Below are 7419 nucleotides of genomic sequence, written 5' to 3' on the forward strand. Positions count from 1 at the left end.
TCAACCTTGTTACATCTGTGGTGTGGTGTTCCCGCCATAGGAAATGAATGGGAATTCACTCAACCCACGACCCACTGAACAATCCACTGATCGACCCACTGAATTATGTGCCTATCCCCCATGTGAACCACACCTTCCATCATCTTCACACAGACCCCATATATATAGGGGTCTGTTTGGAGTGTTTGCCTTGCACTCCTTTTACTCTGACCACAATGAGTAGGCGACTGACCAAGTGGTTATCTGTCAAAGAGGTTCTGGTCCGGTTTCTGGACATGAAGAGGGCCCTGAAATTAAAGTAGAGATAGAGAAGGATGTTTCAGAAGTGGAAGACAACATAGATTTTGATCCAGACTTTGGGGAGACTGACCAGTCAACAGATGGAGAGGGAGAGGCACCTGAAAAACAGGCACCTGAGGAGACATTCCAGTCCAACAGTGGACACTTGCTCTGGTCTTCATCCCCCCAGGGCAGAGGAAATAGAGCGAGAGTGGAAAACATCAAGATGACACCAGGGCCAACACAGTATGCAATATCTCGTGTGGATGACATCAAGCCCAGCTTCCAACTCTTTTTACCAGAGTCCATTGAGGAAATTCCACTGAAGATGACAAACCTGGAGGGGAAGCGTGTGTTTGGGGACATCTGGAGAGAAATCAACCTGGTAGACCTACAAACCTACATAAGTCTGTTGATTTTAGCAGGAGTATATCGCCCAAACAATGAGGCTGCAAAAAGTCTGTGGGATGAAGAGTCTGGCAGGCCTATATTCCGGGCAACTATGTCCTTAGAACAGTTTCATGTCCTTTCAAGAATTATTTGATTTGATAACAGAGATACACAAACCGTCCGCTGGCGAAATGACAAACTGGCTGCTATCAGGAACATTTGTGACAGGTGGGCAGAGCACCTACCACTTATGTACAATCCAGGCCCTGAGGTGACAGTTGATGAGCGACTGGTTCCTTTCAGAGGTCGCTGTTCCTTCAAGGTGTACAATCCAGGTAAACCAGGGAAATGTAGAATAAAGATTTGGGTAGCATGTGACACCAGGAGCAGCTATGCCTGGAATATGCAGGTATACATGGGGAAACCCAACACTGAAAGGGCTGAAGAAGACCAGGGCATGCATGTTGTGTTGGACATGACAACTGGTCTCCGAGGTCATAATATCAAATCTGACAACTTCTTCACATCATATGCTCTTGGTCAGGAGCTACTGAAAAGAAAGCTCACCATGGTAGGGACAGTGAAGAAGAACAAGCTTGAACTTCCCCCTGTACTGGTATCGACCAGAGGAAGAGAGGCAAGCTCATCAAAATTTGCTTTCACTGACACACACGCTCTTGTGTCATATGTTCCCAAGAAGAATACAACTGTCATCCTGATGAGCACGCTAAACAAACGCCGCTGTCAGCACCACAGAGGACAGGAAGCCCCTTATGATCCAGGACTACAACAAGAACAAAGGAGCCGTTGACTGCCTTGATAAGGTAATGTAAAGTTTGATCCATCAGTCATTTTATTTTATTTTTATTTATGTGAATCGTAGCATTTTTTGTACAACAGATTCAATATTGTTCCCAATCTCTTATTTATTGTGCCTTTTATTGCAGCTTACTGGTACATACACCTGTAAGCAAATGACAGCCCGCTGGCCTGTGGCACTGTTCCACAACATCCTTGATGTGTTTGCTTTCAACGCATATGTGGTGTGGACAGCCATCGACCCAACCTGGAATCAGGGATAGAGTTTCAAGAGGAGACTTTTCCTAGCAGAGCTGGGGAAAGCTTTGGTGACTCCTCTTATTCAACGGCGCCAGCACATTCCCCCCACACCAGCCTCTGCTAGTCTGGTTAAAAGGGTGCAAGCCCCAGCCTCTGCTCTGGCTCTCCCCCAACAAGGACATGAACAGAAAAGGAAGTGGTGTGAGCTCTGTGCCCATAGAGACAACAAAACAAGCCTGAGATGCTGCAAATGTGATGCCTATGTTTGCAAAGGCCACTCTCATCTGAGTGTCACATGCCACTCATGTAGATGAACACACACACATGTTGAGTTTGGTCTTTGGTTTTCCATTTATTTCCATTTATTTTTTTACACTACATGTTCATTTTGTAATACATTCTCAGTGCCTATATGTATTTTCACTGCAGTTATTTTATGTCTAATTCTATTAATTCATGTGAAACACCACTTTGAGACATTGTTCACAGCTAAAGAATATTGAATAAAAATTTGGTGGTGAGAAATGGGTTTTGTGCTAATTTAAGAGCAGTTAAAACGGACTGGTCAGTTATCACTGGAATAATGATGCTCCTCACACTGCAACAGTGCCTGTCATGAATGTCCACAGAAACATGACGACTTCAAGCCTCAGTCACACAGATTTAATGAATAGTCAGTGAACCCCCAGTAGGTATATGGCGCTGGACTGGTTTGCACCAAATGTATGTGATTGCTTTAGTCACTAGCAAACTGCTGTGGGTGGCTGTAGTTTGCATGCCAAGTTGTCTGCAAATACCCTCTATCTACTTTCTAAGTTGTTAACTTTTAAAAATAAAAGTTGCACCTTTTGAAAGATGCTGATTTCCGCAGTAATGGACAAATTTCCCTTGAAGGTGAGCAGTCGGTTTCTGGTTTGCATTACAGTATTTTCAAGTGTCACTACTGCTCGGTGATTACTTTGCAAGTTTTTGGACACAAGTCGATTTCTTCCATGCAAACTTCGGGAGACCAGGATAATCTGATTTTGACCAAAGCAATCAGAAGGAGGATTTTAGTGCACAACCTTTTTTCCAACTGATTTCTCCTAGCAACTGCCAGCAACTCCAGGAACTGCAGACCAATTACCAATACATATTTTTCCCCTTGCAGCTGGAGGTTCCCAACCAATCTCTAGCCCTCTGTGACAGAGGTACATGTGAGAACACAAATATCAGACACAGCTGAATCAGGCATTAGCCGGTCTTTAACAAGTTCTGTGATTGAACCATTTTGCAAAAAGCACAGCCATTTGTCTGGTGCATTTACAGCTAATGACCTCTGCGTGCTCTAACTAGACAGCTTGAATGCTTTTAAACCATGCAGAGTATGCACATATACTCCTGCTGCTAGTATGCAACTGTGTAAAATTGCACTTAAAAAGCATCAATAGAAAGTTTAGACTATGGCCTGTTTTTAATTACCTTGGTGTAACCCATATCTGCAGTGATCTCAGGAGATTGGGGTTATGTGTAACGGAGAAAAGCAGAAAAACCTCTCGCTTGGATGGTTTTATTTTTTGTTTATAATTTGAATATAAATAAATGACTTTCAACAGCCTGTCAAAACAGTGATAATTTATGCATTTGACTAATTAGTTTTTTGGGAGTTTTTTTGTCAGGTTAGTTCAATAAAATGTGATTTGAATGTATTTCACACAATATCTCCTGTCTTAAAACTGCACAGTGTGTATCTCATAATTATCAGACTAGCAGGGGAGGATGTTGTGTGCTCTTTTTGAACCAAGTCATGCTTCCCAGGGCGCCCCTGACTAAAATCTGCTCGCAGGGAACACTCACCATGTGCCCGACTTATTACCAGTCCTGTCACTCTATCACAGGGTGGCAGAATCTGATTACATGCCCCTTCTTGGCAGTCTAATTGGGTTTTCCCACCAAGACTTTTTCAAACCCTCTGAATTACAATCCCACCACTGTGAATGCAAAATCACTCAGCGCACATTAGCAGATGATGCACCTCAGGAGCAAATACAGTTCTGAATGAATAATTGTCCTTCAGTTTTTTGTGGGGGGGGGGGTTTCCTGTTGAATGAAGGACTATTAAATCTTTTACAAAATTCAGGGAAGAGTTAGTGAAGCAGACAGAATCACTTATGGTCTTTGTAAAACTAGTTCAAGGCTGAAAATTCGTGAGCACTTTCAACTCTCTTGTGTAACATGCGCGCTTGTCTAATAAATATTTGATTGATCTTTTAATAAGTGAGAAGCACTGCTTGGGGAAGACCCTCTTGTTAAATGTGTGACTTCATCCGGATATGAAGAGCACTAAATAAAAAACAATTACCTAAATATTTTAGGTTAAAAGCTACGCCTGGGAGCCATTTCATTACAAGCTTCAGAGGCTTGGTTTTTTATCATGTTTCTTGTGACAAATTCAGTAACTCAGAGGAGCGGATCTTCATTTTCTTTTGATCCATGCAAGGCTGAAAACTCAATTTGTTTCAAGGTGCACATTGTTCTACTGTTATTCAAATCAAATTAAAGTCTTCTGTGCTTCTCCCCCACACACTGCTCCTTCATTTAGATGAGACCTTCAGCGAGTGACAAAGACATCACTGCCTGTCTGTTTTGGCTTTGATATGGGAGAAAAGACACAAAAAAAGCCCACTCCGCCATCCCAATCCGAGGAACACTAAAACCTTTGATCTAAAAAGGCCTTGTACTACTCACACAATTTGCAGTCTTCATCATTATAATTTATCTTCCCCCTCTGGATTACCTAAGTAACACATCCAGTAAATACTATATGGGCTAATTTAGTAATCTTCAAAGAGAGGCTCGAGAAAGATTTGTTCACGACCCAGAAAATTTGCATATTTCCAGAAAAATTTGCATATTTTCTGACGTCTCAGATCCTCTTCTTGATTTCCATCAACCTCACATCTTTTAGATTGGAGGATTATCTCCAAACTGCAACACATGAGATGTGTTCCATGTGAAACGTTTCTTTTCAACTCTAATAATTTCAATCCACTACAGGATGCTGGCTTTATTATTCTCTATTGGGTCAGTATTTTCAAGCTTTGTTCAAGTGGATCATATCAAATGAAACTGCTTCCAACTCAATTAAATCTGATGAGCTGAGCACACAGAGTTAGTCTGTGACAACTCTGTGTGACAGAAAGTGCTGTGGTGGCTGATTGAGTGATAAATAATTCAAATGTTTATTACATGCAGATGCTAGGGCGCAATTCCCAGAGAAGCTCAGACGCCACCCAAAAAGTTGATTCTGTTCATCTGGACGTAGCGTTTTCAGTGGGAGATACGTTTCATCACTCATCCAAGTGACTTCTTCAGTTTCAGCTCACTGTAGGTTTCCCAACCTTAAAAACAATATCTTTGCATAATGACTGAAACTAGTACCAAAGGCAAACTATCATTTTCTGATCTGCAATCACATCATTGTTAGATGGTGAAAGATGTACCCTTAGGCTCCCTCCTCGATTCAGAGATGGTCTTTCCCTTTTCACGTAAATGGCCTCCTTGACTCCGCGCTCAAACCAGCGTTTCTCCCTGTCCAGGATATGTACATCTTCGTCATTGAAAGAGTGTCCACTGGCCTGTAGGTGTAAATAAACTGCAGAGTCCTGGCCGGACGAGGTAGCTCTTCTGTGTTGTGCCCTCCAGTTAGCCAGAGGTTGTTTGGTTTCCCCGATGTGTAAATCCTGGCAATCCCCCTGCCACTTAACAGCGTACACTATGTTACTCTGTTTGTGTTGGGGAACACGATCTTTGGGGTAGATCAGTTTTTGGCTCAGTGTGTTTTGTGATTTAAAAGCCACAGAGATGTGGTGTTTAGAGAAAATCCATCTCAGCTGTTCTGATACCCTTGACACAAAAGGAATCCCTAAGGGTTTCACTTAAACAGCAGTTGTCCTTCTTCTCTCCTCGATCGGCTGGAGCTTTCTTTAGGTGCCTAACCACATTTACTCAGGGCCTTCTTGATGTGATGTTCTTCTGCTTCCCTGGCCGCTCTGTCTGTGGGGATGGTGTTCGCTCTGTGTAGCGTCCTGATGACACCCAGTTTCTGCTCCAGTGGATGATGGTGTCATACCTTAAATACTCACTCGTATGCGTTGATTTATGGTACACATCAGCTTTTACAGTGGCTTGCAAAAGTATTCGGCCCCCTTGAACTTTTCCACATTTTGTCACATTACAGCCACAAGCATGAAGCAATTTTATTGGAATTCCACGTGAAAGACCAATACAAAGTGGTGTACACGTGAGAAGTGGAACAAAAATCATGCATGATTCCAAACATTTTTTTACAAATAAATAACTGAAAAGTGGGGTATGCGTAATTATTCAGCCCCCTGAGTCAATACTTTGTAGAGCCACCTTTTGCTGCAATTACAGCTGCCAGTCTATTAGGGTATGTCTCTACCAGCTTTGCACATCTAGAGACTGAAGTCCTTGCCCATTCTTCTTTGCAAAACAGCTCCAGCTCAGTCAGATTAGATGGACAGCGTTTGTGAACAGCAGTTTTCAGATCTTGCCACAGATTCTCGATTGGATTTAGATCTGGACTTTGACTGGGCCATTCTAACACATGGATATGTTTTGTTTTAAACCATTCCATTGTTGCCCTGGCTTTATGTTTAGGGTCGTTGTCCTGCTGGAAGGTGAACCTCCGCCCCAGTCTCAAGTCTTTTGCAGACTCCAAGAGGTTTTCTTTCAAAAAAGGGTTTATATCAAAATCTTAGATTAGATTAGAGATTAGATTAGATGAAACTTTATTAATCCCTCGGGTGGGTTCCTCCGGGAAATTCGGTTTCCAATAGCACAGCACCGACAGAATATACAGAATGTGAGCAGAAATATACCATATTACCACATTAAGGCAAAATCTTGCCTATTCCTCATTTTCTCAGTAAAGTGGTCCCTTCAGATCTGATGTTTTCACAGTCCTGGTCATTAAATACAAGAGATTTCAGTCTTTGTGTTTTTTCTTATCACTTCTCAATGATTTGAAACATTACTGTATCTGCACGCTTTCATTCACAGTTTTAAAGAGTTTGAATAGAAAACCTGACGCAGTAGAATCAAATGTAATCAAGCTGCAATCATATAGTCTCATCAAGGCAGATTATTTCCTTTCCTAATGTCAAATAATTACGTAAAAATAACCAAGGCTGGGTTTTTTCCAAACTGACTTGCTAAAAACCAGAGTGTTAAACTCTCATTAAAAGCACTGATAATAGCAGCTTTAATGTTACTGAGAAAAACCAGTGATTTGAAGTTTTATAGACTTTCCAAAAAATAATATTCTTAAAGACAAATTTCATTTTAAATAATTACAACTGAAAAACTAAACAACTAAAAATATGTATTCATTTGCATCTTCTCTATAACAATTTGACTTATCAGCAAAATGGTGCATTAACTTGACGTGGAGTCATTCTATTCATGTGGTTCCTTACAGCATAAGTCTGATGAATAGAGACCTATGAAATTACATTTCTGTAGTGTGTAGTGAAGGGGAAACCTTCAAGGGAAAAATTACCTTGAGACAGTCATTTTTCAGGTGGACGCTTTCTTGAGTTACAGAAACAAGTAAATTTCCTTCCTTCCCTCTTCTGGAATCACAGTAGATAGGACACCATGGCAATAAAATGCACTCGAATTGTGAGT

Source organism: Perissodus microlepis, chromosome 8, assembly GCF_051167445.1.
Source record: "Perissodus microlepis isolate ML-2025 ecotype Zambia chromosome 8, ASM5116744v1, whole genome shotgun sequence".
Lineage (NCBI taxonomy): Eukaryota > Metazoa > Chordata > Actinopteri > Cichliformes > Cichlidae > Perissodus > Perissodus microlepis.